Here is an 18,033-nt window from a genome sequence, read left to right on the forward strand (position 1 = left end):
GACACTTAAAACGCAATAACTTCACTTCCAATCAATGAAATGTCATGAAATTGTTGTCACTGAACAATCGATAAAGATAGCAGATTCTAACGCACCAGTCAACTTATAAATGGCGCCACCAGGGGGCGCTAGATTCCAAAATTGCTGTTTACTTTGGAACTCACCTTGTATACCCTGTTTAAGTTATAAAAATGAATGCTTCTTACTGCTAACTTATCATGGACACTTACTGTATTTTCTCTTGTCAAACTTCTGTTAACGTTTTAAAAAAGAAGAAAGGAGAATATTATTTTAATATGAGTTGTAATATACAATTTAATAAATTTTTGATGTCTAATGTTCTCATCCTTCTGGAAATTTTTTGATACCATCATAATAAAACTGCGCCAGCTTCTTTGGCTAAGAATAAAGTAAGCCAATTTCCGAAATCATTTTCTGATGTGCATCATATGCCAGTGAGAGCGCGTTCTGCATTGAGCGGAACAAATGGGAGTCAAAAGCTTATAGAAGGGTGCGCCAAAACTTCATGATTCTTGCTTGCCAGTTAGTTTTTAATCGCTTTGGCAACAACTTGCGTTGTTACTTCGTGTCTAGATGCAAATTCCGAGAGGTTTTCAGGTTTTCAAAAATCGCAAATTTTAATTTGGTCTTTGGTTTCCTGCTGGTAAGGTTCCCCTTTAATAATTTCACCCGGTTTGAGTAGCTCATAATATAACACACTCTTCTGATCCCACCAAGAACAAAGTATCTTCTTGGCGTCACGGATAATCGGTTTTGACTGTTTGACCAAACTTCCATATAAGTTTTTGCATTCAGGATTATCGCAATGGATGCTCTTTTCATCATCAGTCACTCGACTCGACCCAAAAACAATTTTTTGTAGTGTTCAAGCAGCATTTCTGACTAGCAATATCGTCTTTCAACTTCTCTTGCCTACAATTCATGTTTGATTGTTTCCAGTTGCTTTCAAACGCCTTGAGCTGCTTGAGTGGCTGCTAAAGGTTTCGTTAGCAGTTTTACTTGTTTTTTACAATAAACTTCATAGAGTAGTGCTTTCAGTTCCTCATCTTTACACCTTTTTAGCCGCTCAGTTTGTTACTGGCTTTCCAAGCCAAAATCTCAAAATCACAACTTTTAAATCGTACAAACCACATTTATCACGTTTGCTCAGCTAGAATATGTTCGAGAAAAATTTCCACCAAACCACAATGATTTTCATCTGAGGTTTTCCGCATATTAAAGTAGTGCAAAATATGTCACTCTACACTTTTAATTTGCTTGTTTGCTTTATATTTTCACCACTTGTTGCTAACAGCGATTCGTTGCTAAAAATGCAGCCGAAAGTTGATCACGCCACAATTGATACACATTTTTCGCAACACAGGGTGACACAGCTACGCAACAGCGTCATCTCTTTTGCCAGCCCACGCAATTGTTCTCTGTTTTTTTGTTGCTTACAACTTTTGTCCCTTCGCCCACCTGTCAAAATCTGCGTCACTCTGTTTCGTCGCCACTCCACTTGCTTGTCCATGTTTGTATCGTGTGCCTTTCGATTTGTTTCACATCTGCCACGCGCTTTTTTCACTTGCTGCTGTTGCCTTGCTTCGGGGATATCCTGTACTTTGCGCTTTTGTAGATTTTATGAGTGCTCTTTTGCAGAAAGCCTGTAAATATGTATGCATCTATTATTCTTTTTTCTAAGAAGTCTCCAAATATTTGCTCGATCTGTTGTCTTACGGCATCTTGCATGGTATTTTTGTTGTTGCTGTATTTTAATCTTCTTGGTGTTGGAGTTTACTTTTTGTTCTTTTTGTTTTTGCTGGGCATTCTTAGTTCACTGCTTCTAAAATCTGCCTTTTGTCTTGCGTTTTGTTAGCAAATTTGCCTTTTGTCAATTACCTTTGCTTTACTCCCAAGTGACAACAAATTCAATACGCCGACACGCATACATATATACCTATACATGAAACATACATACATATACTATAGTTTTTATACATTTTTACACTATGAATAGAATGACGAAAATATATATTTTCTACAATATTGTCATCTCATTGTTCTTTTTTTTAATACCCCTCCAGCTTATCATCGTTCCTTCTTCTCTGAAATATTTACTGTTAGTTTAGTGAAAATATTTTGGCATCAGCGGTTGTGCGGGCAAAATTGTATCTGTAGGCCGCTTTAGATGGCACGGTAAAGCAGTTAAGCAATATTCTCTTCGCTGGAGAGCATTCGATTTTCCAACAAGATGCTGCTTCAACACTTAAAAGACAAAAACCACTCATCAATGACTTAAAAGCAATACATATTGCTGGCTCCATAGCTAAAGGTCGAATTTCAATCTAGAAGTTCAGCTTTGAATCCATTGCCAATACCTCACAGTGAAATGCAGATAAAAAAAAATGTTTGCTTCGAGCAGCGTCTTCAATACCAATAGAAACTGTGCGTGCAGCAATTGATCTATGGCCAATTCGTTTGAGGGCATTAGTGAAAGCAAAAGGTAACATTTTCGAGTAAATTTCGTACACCATTTAATTAATGTATATGTTATTAAATAAAATAAATTTCATTAAGAAATATTTTATAGTTTTACTTTTATATAAGCCGGAACTTGTAACAGAACTTATGGCAGGACTTACAGGCCAATTAAAGAGTTCCCGACCTACCATAGTAAAACACATTGTTTTGGAAAATACGTTTTACCTTATTCAATATAGTTCTCTTCAATGGTGATACACTGATTATAGTGATCTTCCCACTTTTCAAGACCAATTTGGTAGTACGATTTGTCCTTCGTCTCAAAATAGGCCTCAGTTTCGGCGTTCACCTTTTCATTCGAAAAATTCTTCTCAGTATTAGTTTCAGATCTAAGAACAGCAAATTGTTGCTGGGGCCAAATCTGTATAATACGGTGAATGCAAAAGCAATTTAAATCCCAATTTATGGATTTTTACCATCATTTTCTCTGACTTGTGACACGGTGCAATGTCTTAGTGAAACAGAACTTTCTCGTTTTCAAGTGCGGCCATTTTTCGTCGATTTCGCCCTTCAAACCATGCTATGTAATAGTCGCTGTTGATAGTTTTTCCTTTTTCAAGGAAGCTAATACAAATTATTCTATGCACACACCAAAATACAGAGGCCTTAAACTTGCCAGCCGTCTCTTGCGTTTTTCCGCGCTTTGGAGCGAGTTCATCGTGTGCAGTTCACTCGTGCGTAGTCCACTCGGATGACTGTCGATTGGACTTCGAAGCGAAATGATGAACCCATGTTTCATTCATTGTCACATATCGATCCAAAAACTCGCGTTCATTGCACTTAAACCTCCCCAAAAACTGCTCCGAAGCATTAACTCCGCGTTATTTTTGTTCAAAGGTGAGCTCGCACGGCAACTACTTTGCAAAGAGCTATCTCATACTTAAATACTACTGTTGCCATCTCGAAGAACTTCAATTTACGGTCATCCAAAAATATTTTGTGAACTGCTTTGCTGTTTTCTTTGGTAACAACCTCGTTTCAGCGTCCATTGCTTTCACCGTCTTTGGTGCTCATTTCGTCTCGTTCAATTTTAGCAAACCGCTTTCGATTTTCCAACAAGATGCAGAGTTCAAAAAACGTTGATCAAAACAATCTCGACTTAAATTTTTCTTCTTCAAAAAACAATATTTTATCAAGACGTGAAAATCCTGTTTATCCTTATTTTCATAAATAGTTCTAGTAGCGCCATTTATGTGTCAATTGACCTGTTAAGTATATTTGCCGAAAAGGCCGAGACCCAGATCTGTACCGATTTAAATTTCGATGCTAGATCATATTGCTGTCAAGATGTAAGATGGAATACACATATTGAGCGAAAGAAAGTTAAATGAATAAGGTTCGCATATTCGCTATATGAGGTCTTGAAAAGTATAGTTCCACGTATATCACTTTTTGAGCAAAGTTTCTTCTGATATTGTCACAGAGGTTGTATTGTGAAAGAATCTGTTGGAATATAATATTGTGTTATATGGGTTGTAAGCTGGCTGTATTTTATTCTTTCCCGTTTTCACAAATTGGTTGAGGAATTGAAAATTGTATAGAATTTCATTTAAAATTTGGCGGTGCTACGCCCATTTTTTCTTAATAGAGTTAACGCTTTTTTAGCGTAACCGTAACCTTTGCATATGGGAGAGCATGGTTGTATGTATATCAGGGTGGGAAAAAAAACTATGGTTGAATCGAACCTCAAATACTTTGTTTTCAGTCTGCTTTCAAACAAAGAAATCGTGACTGATTGTTGTAGCATGTAAGCTCAACGAAATTCTCTCACCGAAAGTAGTCTTTAGGCTCTATGATACTTAGTCCATCCCAGCGGATGGATAAAAGCTTTTTTCTGTTTCAGTTTTAGGCTTCTTAACTATTGTAGTCGAGCTCAGGTATGCAGCCTCCCGATTATCTCTTCTGATAGCAGGGTGGCGATACTAGCCTTGATCTCACTAACCGTACGTTCAAGATTGGCTAAGGAATGCCTCACCTCGTTATAAATAGCATCGAATTATTTTGTAATAACATTAGCATCGGGGTCAAGCCACAGTAGAGCTGAGAAACTGGAAGTGTACTTTAGTCCCGCTTTCAGTAGAATGGTGCTCCTCTCACCTACCGTGTTCTACTATTAGATAGCTGGGCTTCGTTGGAACTGGGTTAGCACTAAGCTTCATGCAATGCTGCAATATCCTTTTGGTTCAGGATCGATTATAAGAGATCCAGTGAGTTTTTTGTCTTCAGTAAGACTAGCGAGAGCGGTTGTGGGAGTTCTAGTAGGTAATTGAGCTCTCTATCAATCTTACCGCAGTCAAACCCAACCTAATAATTATGTTAGACTATCCTAAAAATCGTCCCTACATCATAACGAAATATAAAAGCACCTTAAACCGTTATGTTGTTATCACCTCCAGCACAGAAATGAAACAAACATTGAACCTTAAAAGCGATTAATACACAAGGACCTTGAACCTCACAGCAGCCATGTATTTATATAGATGTGTGCACCAATACATCGTTGCTGCATTTTGCAGTGCAGTTGCATACCTACAAATGCGTGTAGACGTGTGTGTTTGTGCTGAGTTCACAAACGTAACAAATTAAAATGCAATGCTTGCCTACTTTTGGGCTGCAGTCATACATAAGGTGTACACATACACAAGCAAGTGCGTGATCTTGCAAAAATACGCAGACATCAATTCGTACATGTGTATGTGTATGCACGTATGTATGTGTGAAATGTGCATGGATATTTTAAAATCGCATTCTCTGGCGTCTCATTGAAATTAATTGTAAATATTTGCATGAACAGTGAAAGCAAAGGAGCAAAGCGACAGTGAGCAGGTAAAGAGAATGCGAGTGTTAAGGGCAGGGGGCGTAGGAAGGTGACAGGCGAGAAATCCAAAGTCAAAATTGACACTTGAGCATGTGTTGACACTCTGACTCAAATATGCATAAACGTGCACACCTACAGCCGCATTTGAAAGCACACCTATACAGGCGCACTCAAAAGAACACATTCACACACACAAAAAAAACGTTGCCGTGACGAAAGCAAATCAACAAATAATATCTGACCTACGAATATTTTGTACGAAAGTGTATTCCAGCACACACACTCACACATACATATATATACTTAAAATGTATGTATGTATGTGTAGTGTTTATTTTGCTGCAGAGTGTGACTTACAAAACCTAACTGTGAGCTGTATGCAAAATAATGAAATGCGAGCGAGCGACCCGCTTGACACCTTGCGGTTAGTTTTTGCGGTTGTGCACGTATTTTTAGTACACTCCGACACACACACACACACATACACGCATACACTCGCGCACGCATGTGGCTGGTGCATTTGTGTGAGGTCACTCTAGAAAATATTCCATTTTGCCTCACTACAACGGCAGTTGGAGAGTGTCTACCTAATGGCTGACTGAAAAATCACTCTGCAAACACTTCAAAAGTATTTTGTATATGTATGTATTTGTATGTGTGCGCATGTATGTTTGCATGCACGTGTTAAGTTATGTATGAGCTTACCGCATCGTTGTTGCTGTTTGTTCAACTTGTCCACAATATAAATAAACTTTTGCCTGCGAGCGCTCAAAAGCGTTCATTTGTATGTATTTATATGTATGTAAATGTAAATATATATGTAGGAATAGCTGTAAATGTTGGCATTTGCAGATGTACATGCGCTTACATGCACATACAAACGTCGTGAGCAAGCCAGCATGTCAGCTTGAGGGTAAGCGCCTGAAAGCAGGCTACAGTGGCATTTGCTTGTAGTGGCCGCAGTAGTTGTTGTCGTTTAGCTTGTACTTGTTGTTGTTGTGATTGTGAGTTGGTTGCTGGAGGTAGCTGTTGTTGTTGTTGTTATTGTAGATATTTCCATTGTTGTTGTTAACATTTTTGTTTGTTGTTGCTGTTTTGTTAATGTGTATATTGTTGGTTTTTGTTATAAAATTTTTCTGTTGTTGTTGTTTTTAATATTTTAATTGTTGTTGTTAGTTTTACTGTTATTGGCTGTGTTGCTGGTTGTTTTTGTTATTTTTCATTGTTGTTGTTTTGTAATTTTTGTTGTTGTTGTTAACATTTGTACTGTTGTTGTTAGTATTACTATTCTTGTTTGTGTTAGCGGTTTTTTTGTTTTTAATTGTTGTTGTTTGTAATTTGTATTGTTGTTGTTTTTGTATAAATGGTTGTTATTTTGTCGCTGCATTCACTTCTTCTGACACTGGTCGCTGCAGGCACCTGTCCTCACAGCTCATGCACTCGTTAAACTAGTTGAGTGTAAATTAGTTATACACACACAGCTACACACTCACAAATATGTGCATACCGAGAGTCACTATGTCACACAAAAAAACGTAAACATATATTATAAGGTATATATGTATGTATGTATGTTTATATAACTGTATATATACATACATATTTATATATTATTGTATATGCATGTGTGTGTGTGTGTGCGTTACACGGGGTTTCATTAGTCGCTGCTGGGCATGCGCTCGAGTAGAATTTGTGTGTCGTTAACGTCCTGCAAAAGCCACTCGAAAGAACTGCAACTCAATGTTAAAATCCTCTAATTATATGGTGGCTAATGTGAATTTCAGCCATGTGGCGGTTGTTTGCTATGTTAACTACTCATACACACTCGACTAGCTGCCAGCGTCAGGCTCTTCGACTAGTTTTGTTTTATTTTTGAAGAACGCATACGCCGTCACACTTTCAGGGCCAACATGTAGTTGCTGCTGGCGCTGACTTACCCAGCATTTTTTGTCCTTTCTGTCGCTTCTCTTTGCCGCCCACCTTGCGCTGTAGTTGTTGCTGTGTAATTCGGTTGGCTGCTTACACTTAAACATTTGCTTTCTACCACCGCATATCCTTGACTTCAGTTGCCATTTCTCAGCATACATTTGCACGTACACCCTACCACTGGTTGACTGGCACACTGCATATATATCTACGTAAATAATTTCTAATAAACTTATGCATGTATGCGTAGTCACACATACACACGCACGTAGGTGCCTAGACGTTGGTGTAAATTTCTGGTAATTAAACGCAATTGTTGAAATTTCCTGCTAAATAATTTCTGTTTGCAGCTGAGTTAATTTGTGTATGTATGTATGTTTGTGCGTGTGCGTATGTGCGAACTTCAACACTGCTTACACTCCTAAGTTTATGCTGCACATGTAACATGCACACTCTTGAAACTGTTTCGTTCGTGCGCATTAGTGCTGATTTCTTGGTAATGAATACTTGCTCATTTTGTAGCATACATTCGGGCGTCTCTATCAGAAGCTAAATTCCAGTGAACTCTAAGTAATTTTTAAACATGAGAAGTTCATAAGGCTGTGCTCTTGAAGACAAGATAAACGTATACTGTTAAAGCGCTATGAGCAAGTGTAATACATCATGTGGTATGGTAGTTCGAGGAAGCGTGCTTTTTCGACAAAATCTGGCGAAATGTGTAGGCTTCACAGATGGTTGCAATTCAGAGAAAACAATAAGAATTGCACCCTTCATTTATATATATGGATATTTTATTTTATTATGTGGAATACCGGCTGTATGTAAGAGGTCGATTGAAGGAGTGATCTCACTTGGACAGCTTAGAACGCTGTTGTGGAACCAAAAAACTCCTATATACTAGACCATAAGACCTTTAGAAAGCAGTAAAGCTCTTTGAGTCAGTCGGGTGACAACTTATGTTTGCGACGTTGGTCTGAAGGTAAAAGGAATATTTTAAGGTACCGTCTACCAGCTAACCCAAGGATACAATTCCGAAAGGCCTCCCCCTTTATTCGGAAGCTATCATTTTCAACCTGTTGATGAGGTGAAATGACTGTGGCCTTCATTGACAAAAAGCTTTCATGGAGGCCAAATATTGAAAGAGTAAGGAAGGAATTTGAGCTGTAAGAAAAAGGTAGTGTTTTGGCTCTACGAAACCGTACTCAAGCCAGTAATGTTATGGTGAAGGATGATCGAAAAGGCTACATTTGCTTGAAGGTGTCTAAAGAGCGGTTCTCATCGGAATTTCCGGTGAACTACGGTCTACACCATTTAAATTATAGAACCCTTGGACACTGCCGGCAGGTGTATTGCTGGGAACTAGATACCCAAAAATCACTCACCACCTGAGCCTCGCAAACTATCGAGATAGCTCGTGGAATTAACCAGGAACCATCCTGTGAGAGAACGATCCTCGAAGCGTTGGACTTGTCACAAGCTTTTGACACAGTCAGTCAAACAACGCTACTGCAGGACATCGTAAAAAACTACGTTCCCTCCGGGACTGAAGAGGTGGACCGTGAATTACTCGGTCGTCGCCTCGCAATTTTTTAACTTCTATAACTCGAAAGTCACACAGCCAACAGAAGGAGTTTCTATCTTCTCGTATGCTGATATTGAAATCTGGCAATGGAACCGATGGCATGTGTTCAAAGGCAAACGGTTATCTTTCCGAGCTTTCTCGCTTCCTCTCTGCTCGGAACTACAAATCCACAGCGACCACATTTACAAACCAGTCGTTCGCAATAAAATCTTCAAATCGCTAGTCAGCAGCACATGGGGAAAGGACAAAAAAAACGTTGTTGGCAGCTTACAAGACAATCGGCCCGCCGGTCCTATACTACGCCGCACCAATATAGTCGCCTGGATGCTATGAAATGCAGACGAGGAAGCTTCAGATTACAACAGGATGCCCCCTAATGTCTTCTATTGAACATCTGCATAGTGAGTCCCCTATGATCCCAGTTAAGAAGCATAACGAACTCCTCTCAAAACAGTTTCTGCTGGGGTGCTTTCGCAGAAATCATCCTTGCAGTCACCTGCTTGGAGCGGAACCGTCTCCTAGGAACATCAAGAGGTTATTCGTCGACGACATCAGACAATACGCCGGCCAGACTTCGGACGCAGGTCACTTCCGACAAGCATTGACCGCCTTTCACAGCGGAGCCTTGAACACCTTCATCGACTATCTTTCAGGGAATGACGTAGTTGGAATCAAATCGTCACCTATCGCACACGAAGAGTTTGAGTTTCCGCGAGAAACGAGAATGACCCTTGCGCAGTTTCGTTCTTGATACTGCAGCAGGTTAACCTCCTACCTATTCAGAATAGACCCCGACATATCCAATATATGTCTCACGTGCAAATAGTCTCCGCATGACACTGGCCATCTCTTTGCATTGACCACCAACCCCACCTATCTGATACTCTTCCCCCTTCGGACCAACCCTGTCGAAACTGCTCGTTTCTTGGGCCTTCCGTTGGATGACGTTGACGACAACTTAGCTGATCCTTAACATACTAACGGAGATTATGCATCCGTTAAAACTACAAACAATATAGACCAAAATTCTCTCCACTTTCAACTATATTCCTGCTAACTTGAATCACTGCGTCGCAAAAGCTACTCGTCCCGTCTTTTTCTCTGTTTAAGTTGCTGGAGAAGAGGAGCAGTGAGCTTTTTTATAGATGAGTCGAAGCTAGGAGGGAAAGTTGGCGAGGAAGTTTCCTGTAAGGAGATCATAGCCTTAGGTAACAAGACTGCTGTAGTATTTTTCAGCCAAAAGTGGCTGCTATCAAAGTGGCGGTGATGGAATTTCACCATTAATATATTGAATGAGTCACACGGTAGTGAGTCTCCTTGTCTTAAACCTCGCTTGGTATCGAACGAGTCGGAGAGATCCTTACTGATCCTAACGGATATTTTGATGTTGGTCAACGTCAGCTTAACAACCGTATTAGCTTTTCGCGGATATCAAGTTCAGACATAGCGATAGTTCCTTTTCGTGTTGTCCGCGAAGAGATGATGTATGTCGATCTTCCTTTCACGGGTGTTTTCCTTGAATGTAATTATATAAATATTTGCCGAAAATACCTTCAAACCAAACTACATTAGCTACTTGATCTCATTACCAACCGTAGACGGTGTTGAAAACGGTGGTTGATTTTACGCATCTTTGTTTGTACAACATTAGTGGGGTGGTTGTGTTACCCCCCGGCTATTAAAGGTATACCTAAGTACGCAGCATGTGGTTTTGTTATCGGAAGTTTTCGCTTCAGACAAGCAAGAAGTGTTCCATAATCGACATGTTGTTGCTGCTACTTCTTGTTGTTATGCCTTTTGTTCGGTTTGCTTTTGTCATTAGAATTTTATTAGTAATGCTAATATGTTTTCTTTTCAGCAACCATACCGCTTTTAGCCCAAACAATGCCAGACTTTATATATTGTAAAAATTGTATTTATAATTATATACGTATGTACATATGGTTACATGTCTGTGGTTATAAGTAGAATGCTATAGATTTTTGTATCGTTTCTTTTCATGCAACAATATCTTGTTGTTATCATTCAATACTTTAAGCTTCCAACAGTATTTTCATCAAATATGCGGCGCTTGTAGTCGACGACTCTTAATGCCTTTAAAACAAGAGCTCAAATATTGAAAACAAGTTTTTACCATTTTGCATTGGCGCTCCTTGAGCGTAGCCTTAAAGAGTAGAACAGATACCACGCAAGCAATTTTGACGCCTGATTTTGTGCATTGCCGTTACACTGATGGCTGTCAGAAAAATTTCGACAGCTGTTTTCGGTAATTTTTTACGTGCTTTGCTTATGAATAATTTATCAGGAATATTAAAATTATATTTTGGTACATTGATATTTGGCCATATTGGCAGTACGTGAAATAACGATGTACAGCAAAATAAAAATATTATAATTTTCGCTTTGAAACAACACTACCTTCCAAAAGTTCGTCATGCCCATAGTAGGTGCTTTAACATTTTTATTAAGACATTTTCAGAACTTTGAAAATCTGAAGCTGATGATGATGAAGCTTAAGTGGGAAAGTGCTTAAGTAAAAGCATGTAAGTAAGTTTGTGACGCTTTACGTGACTAAGTAAATAAATATACTAGTAGAATAAATAACAGTTCAATTGAAAAGTCTCCGGCCTGACACATAGATGGTGTGACAGTCGCCGAAAATCGGCCGCGTTTGAAGAAAAAGAAAGTGCAGTTTCGCTCAGACAAAGCACCGTGTCACAAATGAGTGAAAAGGATGGCAAATATCCATAGCTTTAAAATTACTTCCGCATCCAACGTAGTTTTCAGTTCCAGAGTGGACTCAATGCAAAGTGGAAGTGGATGTGAAAAAATTGATTATTTGTTTCATTGTGGTCCAAAAACCTCAGATACCGCTTAGAACTCTTGCAAAGGACTTTGGCAAGAATGAGTCTTGGTTGTTTCCCACGAGTCGCTACGCCAAGCCACTCTGCGGCTTAAGAGTTGTTCGGAAGAAATCTCTGCTTTCTCTAGCTAGCTTCCTTAAACGCTGCACAGTCGCTGTATCAATCATTCGATAGAATATTAGGATGACGCCAGATTTTCTAATGCATTAAGCTGTGTTACTCGTATAACGATAGCCCAAGCAGAGAACGAAAAAAACGTTAACTTCGCTTGAAAAGCAAAACATTGCTCCAACAGTAAAATTTGGAAAATTGTTGGTAATGATTTGGCGCTGCATCTACAGCCAACTAGTGAGAAAGCTAGCATTCATAGATATAAAAATTAGTTTTGGATATAATGAAAGCAAGTGCAGAAAAATTTGGCTTTTCCAACAATTACAGCTAACATTAAAATTTCATAAGGACAACAAGCCAAAGCAAAAGACGCATCAGGTGTGAATTCGGCTTCGTTATAACTGTGCTCATTGTTGCCCCACTGCAGAGCTCTGATTTTAACCCTATCAAAAATGTTTACCTTAGGAAAAAATGGCAAAAAGAAGCCCAAAAATCGAACAGCATTAAAGTCTGTCACTCGAAAGGTGATATAAGAGCCATCAAAATATGATCTACCAAAGTTGGTGCATTCCATGAAAAAATGCCACAAACACATAGTCAATGCTGAGGGGAGTCATACCAATTATTAAATTTGGTCATAAATTAAAAACTGAATCATCAATTTAGACCGAGATGTGCCCGAAGGTTCCACATATACTACTGTGGGCAAATGTCACATCAGGATTACAAGAAAGAAGTTCCATTAAATTTTCTGCGCGGAATCAAATTTCTGGTGCCGAAACGCTCAGAATGTTGGAAAAGGCCTTCGATGATAATTGTTTGTCGCGAACAAGTGTTTTTCATTGATACAAATTATAGAAAGAGTGTCGGGAACGCGTTGACAACGAACCACGTCCAGGACGGGCATCAACATCAACTGATGATCAACACGTCAACAAAACAAAATAGTTGGTGCTTGAGAATCCACGATTAACAGTCAGAGATCTTTTCGGCATCGTTGGTATACCGGAAGAATAAATGAAAACCATTTGGGTCTAAAAAAAAGTGAAAGAACGATTGATTTCAAAATCACTAAATTTTTTTCGTAAACGAAAACAATGCTTCCCGTTTGTCGGGTTGTCATGTAACGTTTTATTACTAGCGATGAGTTTTGTATCTATACTTACGACCTAGAAACAGACAATCGATCGGCCGAATATCGTGGCAAAGGTGAGCCGAAGCATAAAAAATCTCGTCAAAGCAGGTCAGAAATCATAGTAATGTTGACAATTTTCTTCGATTATCGAGATGTGGTGCAATCCGAATTGCTTCCGCCCGTCCAAACCGTCAACAAGGAATACTATTTGAGAGTTATGCGTCGTTTGCGCGAAGTTATTCGTAAAACTATGGGCATATACCTCTTAGTTTCTGCACCAGTCGCTGCTTTGGTAAAAATCTCTGAGTCCATATACCCGATAAGCCTGTGTGCTGAAATATAAAAAACCCTTTCCACACACAAATAAAACTGCTGAAATTTCAATTTGTCAACATTTATTAAAGCCTCTTCCTATATGTCTATATCTCTGTAAGTTGGAAAATCGTGCATTACTTGATTCAAAAGCAGCAGCGCGACAACTGAAGTTTTAATAAAGAAACTTTGAAAAAACATCGCGTTCACTTTAAATTGCTTTGTAACGACTGAACCGAATGAAAATACTCAGAATATATTTTTACTGTGAAAGCGCTTTTATAGTTGCAACGTTAATCAAAATTACCGGAACACTAAAATTAGAAATGGTCATCATCTTAATAAATAAATTAGTTATGGCAGCATGTCGAATACTAAAAATTATAATTACAATATGGCATTACAAAACGTTTTTATCAGACGCAGACTGTAGTTGAGCTAAACAATATTGCGACAGTTGAATTGATATTATAATTTACTAAAGTACTTTTCTAATGGTAAAATTAAAAATATGATGGAAATTTAATTACTTTTTTTAATAACTTCTTGGATACCAATTTAGTATTCAAATTACTTACAATAAACAATAAACTCTTTACATAAAGCTACTAAACTAATACATATATACACTGCTGGTCAATAGGTTAGACGCACGTTTACTTGCATTACAATTGTTTAAATATTTATTATTTTAACGATGATTGAAAAAAAAAAGTTGAAATGCAAAAACATGGTTAAATTAATGATAATTTAAATATAATATTCCAATATTTATTTAAACTTAACAAAATTGTGTTTTTCAAACATTTTCTTAGAGCTACTCAAAAAAAGGTGTCATTAGAATAGACGCCCATAAGCTTTTAAGGTTTTTGTAAAAAAATATTTTTTTTTTAACTTAAATTTTTAGTTCGTATAACTATTTGATTTATTAGAAATAAAAAAAATAATAATTTCAGTAATGAGTACTTCCTCTTCTTTTAGTAATAACTTCATATATCCGGTTATTCGTATAATGATACAGGGTATCTATGTGGCTCAAGGAAATTTCGCTCCAAGCATCTTTAATAGCTGCAGTTAATGTTTCCTTATATCCGTATTGCTTTCCTCCTTTGTATACCTTCCGTGTTAACCAGCCCCAAACATTTTCAATCATATTAAGATCTGGAGAATATGGTGGCCAAGTCATGACATTAAAGTTTTGACTTGAATTAAACGACTTTACTACCCGGGAGCTATGCATGGGAGCATTGTCTTGTTGAAAAATTCAAGAAATTGGTCCAAAGAGATTAATTGTGGATAAACGGACTTCAACAATGTTTTGAAGCGAGCGCCGTTCATCTTCTGATCGAAAAAAACCAAGTCAATTGTTCCATAAAACGTGATGGCACCCCATACCATGACTCCACCTTTTTGGCTGTGGTGGCGACTTAAATATTACTCATCTTTCCGCAAATCGTGATAATAGTATTGAAAGCCATCAGGGCCATCTAAATTAAAACGTTTTTCATCAGTAAAGACCACTGAACGCCAATCATTAAGTCGCGTGCCAGATTGAACAGTCCACGTCATGTATTCTTTCGCGAATCGAAGCCGTTTTTCTTTGCGTAGTTCATTCAGAGGGGGTTTTTTCTTGATTTTTAAACGCTTTAGGTGTTTTGCATTTCTGATTGTACGCTGAACAGTTGAAAGACTTGCTTTTACTCCGACTAATTCCTTAATCTTAGCTGCAGACAGTCGAAGTTGAAGCAATTCTAACAATTTTGCGTACTGATTGTTCAGGTAGGGCTTTCTTTTTTCCTTTAAAGTTTTTTCCATATTCGTCTGGATCCTTTAAAAATCTATCAACGGTTCTGGAGCTGCGTTTTATCGGTTTGACGATGTTTCGATTGGATAGTCCTTGGGAGTGAAAAAAGCCCAGAATAGTAGCTTTTCCCATTATCACTTTAAATGTAGCTCGAAAACAATTTATTTGTTTATTTTTAGTACTTTCTCAATAAAAAAACCTGCACTTGTTTACGCAAGACAAAGAAATGTAAACTGCGTCTTTTCAATGACCAACCGCAAGCGCATGTGATTGCCATAGACATTTCTGAAATCTTCGAATGTACAGTTATTTTTTCGCAAATCAACCAACTATGAGCAAATATTTTTCGCGCAAGATTCGAACTTTGATAAGTAAAGCATTTTGGACAATAAGAACAAGCATGATTATAAACATTTTATTAAAAAAAAACGTTGGTGCGTCTAACCTAAGACCAGCAGTGTATGTATATCCTGAACAGGGTATATTAAGTTAATCACGAAGTTTCACGAAGAAAAGAAACAAGCGACTTTATTTCTACTGGGTGCGAGATTAAAAAAAGCATTGAGAGCAATGAGATAATGGACGAGCTTGCCAAGAGTGATGTACGGCTGTTAACTGAAACGTGAAAGGACTGTAGGAACAGGAGGATAATATTCACCGCTCACAGTTTGGTGGCGGCAAAAGCCTGCAGAATGGGCCAGTTAGACTGAGAAGATTGCAGGAAGAACAAGTCATCAGCCCAGCAACAATGGAGCATCTCTTGTACACTTGTTCTATTATGGCAAGGTATTTGGTGGCCCCACGGTATGAGGCACTGGAAGAGTGGGGTTACAAAACCTGTTGAAATTCGTTAGTCGTGGAGTAGGTAACAGCACTACTACTGGTATCGTTAAGGACGCTAAAGCTGGTCTTACTTAGACTACCAGACTAACCTAACCTAACATAACTGCTTTCAAGTAGGCTTTAGTTAGCAGTTCTTCGGATTTTACCATAAGAGACTTCTCACTTGGAATATGTGTCGATATTTTCTTTCTATTCATATCGAAACAGCTCTTGCTAAAATCTATTTCGGAATCAGTTGGACTAAAAAATAATGTAAAGGTTCGGTTTTTCTCTTAGATGGCCAATTTTACATATGTCAAACCATTTCTTTTCTACAGAGCTTTTTCTTCTCATCGCTTTTATTCGAAAAGATTTCTATTTTGGAGAGACACTTTGATATCAAACTGTATGTCTTCTATAAAGGCACTTTGATAGCGTATGATATATCTCTTTCACCAAGACACTTTAGTTTCATGTGGTTAACCGTTCTATAAGAGGTCGTCAAAAGGTTTGTTTTCTAAAGTGACAATTTGGTAATAAAGGGTTTCTATTTAAGGTGCAACTTTGATGTTTTGCACTACATCTTGTGTCTAGATATTATGTGAGTGGTTACACGAAAAATGAATGATCCTTTTTAAATAAGCATTTAGACCACAAGAGAGATAACACACGTCACACGAAGATTAATGGAAATTCCATTTTTTTATAATTCAAGATACGCCAGAACTACAGGGTACTAAGACTTGATGATTATGCAATTTAAGGTCAAGTTATAATAGGTGTAGTTTTTTGAGACTATGAACTCATCTCATAACAGCACCTGTTTTCATATGATCTCATTTTAAGCGCCATAAGCGTATCTGAAATATCAATGTATAACTCTGACACTGTGACAGATGTTGCAACAGAATTTTTAACTGAAATGAAGCTTTCCTTTACTTGGTCTCTACTTTTGTATTTCAATTTTGCTGCATCTACCGTGCCCTCAAATTTCACTTGCGTACTCATTACATTGAACGCAACTGTCGCTATGACTAGTGCGGCGCACTTCTCTAGGTACAGCGCTTAAACAGCCAACCCTTGGCGGCTTTCATTGCTTACAATGCAATATCCTGCAATACAAATTCATTTCCTCGTCGCTTACAGGTAGATATCACTTTCGATAGAACTGGAACTCCCAAGCCGTAGCTGGAGCGCGCAAGCCAGCTCAGTTGTGATTTCCTTTTGGTTGCGCAATGCAGCTGCAATGACTACGCTTAAATGAGCCTTTCCTGCGCTGCTGCTGCCAACATCCGGTCTGTTTTCCTTCCGTCGCCGAAGTCATCGCTCCAATTCTGGGTGCAGCCTGCTACTTCGACCACTTCGAATGCATTAAAGAGTGATTTCCATGTACACGCAGATTGCTTTGCATTTGGGTATATACATATATAAATACATATGTATTTGTATATATATATGCTGGCACTTTATACTTTTGTATATGTGCTTATGCTTGTTCTTGTACTAAGTGCAACTTTTTGCTTATCTCGAAAAAGTACGCTGTCTGCAGCAATCACTTGCATTCGTCTTCAATTCATCCATTTGCTTATGTTTTTATGTGTATATATGTATGTGTGTGTGACTGCCGGCATTCACAGCTTTCGCTTGCAGCATATTCGTGCGATACACGAGTACAAAATGTCATTGACAGTCGCAGCCAGTTGCCGTTAGTTGTCGTTTGCTGAATGCTGTCTGCTGCCTGCTTTTCTCTACACACACACACACACATATACGCACGCGCCGAGCCATGCATATATTTGCTGTCTTACTCGCTTTGGTCATTATGCTCAGCTTCTTTAGAATTTTTTATTACACATTTCGTTGCAGACATCGGGCGCCAGAAATGTTTGTCGATTTTACTCGACTTTTTTGCTGCTCCTTCAATTGGCGAAATTCGCGACAGTCGCGCTGTACCAAAAAAGGTCGCATGCAAAGTTGAAGCGCTGGCAACTGTCGCTGATGGAGACCACATCGGCTTGGCTACAAAGTGAGGCGGCTTTAAAGGTTTTGCCAGCATGTAAATGTGTACATGTGTGTGTGTGCCACTACTGTTGTTATTATTATTGTTGTAGTTGTTGT

The sequence above is a fragment of the Bactrocera neohumeralis genome, chromosome 2, assembly GCF_024586455.1.
Source record: "Bactrocera neohumeralis isolate Rockhampton chromosome 2, APGP_CSIRO_Bneo_wtdbg2-racon-allhic-juicebox.fasta_v2, whole genome shotgun sequence".
Taxonomy (NCBI): domain Eukaryota; kingdom Metazoa; phylum Arthropoda; class Insecta; order Diptera; family Tephritidae; genus Bactrocera; species Bactrocera neohumeralis.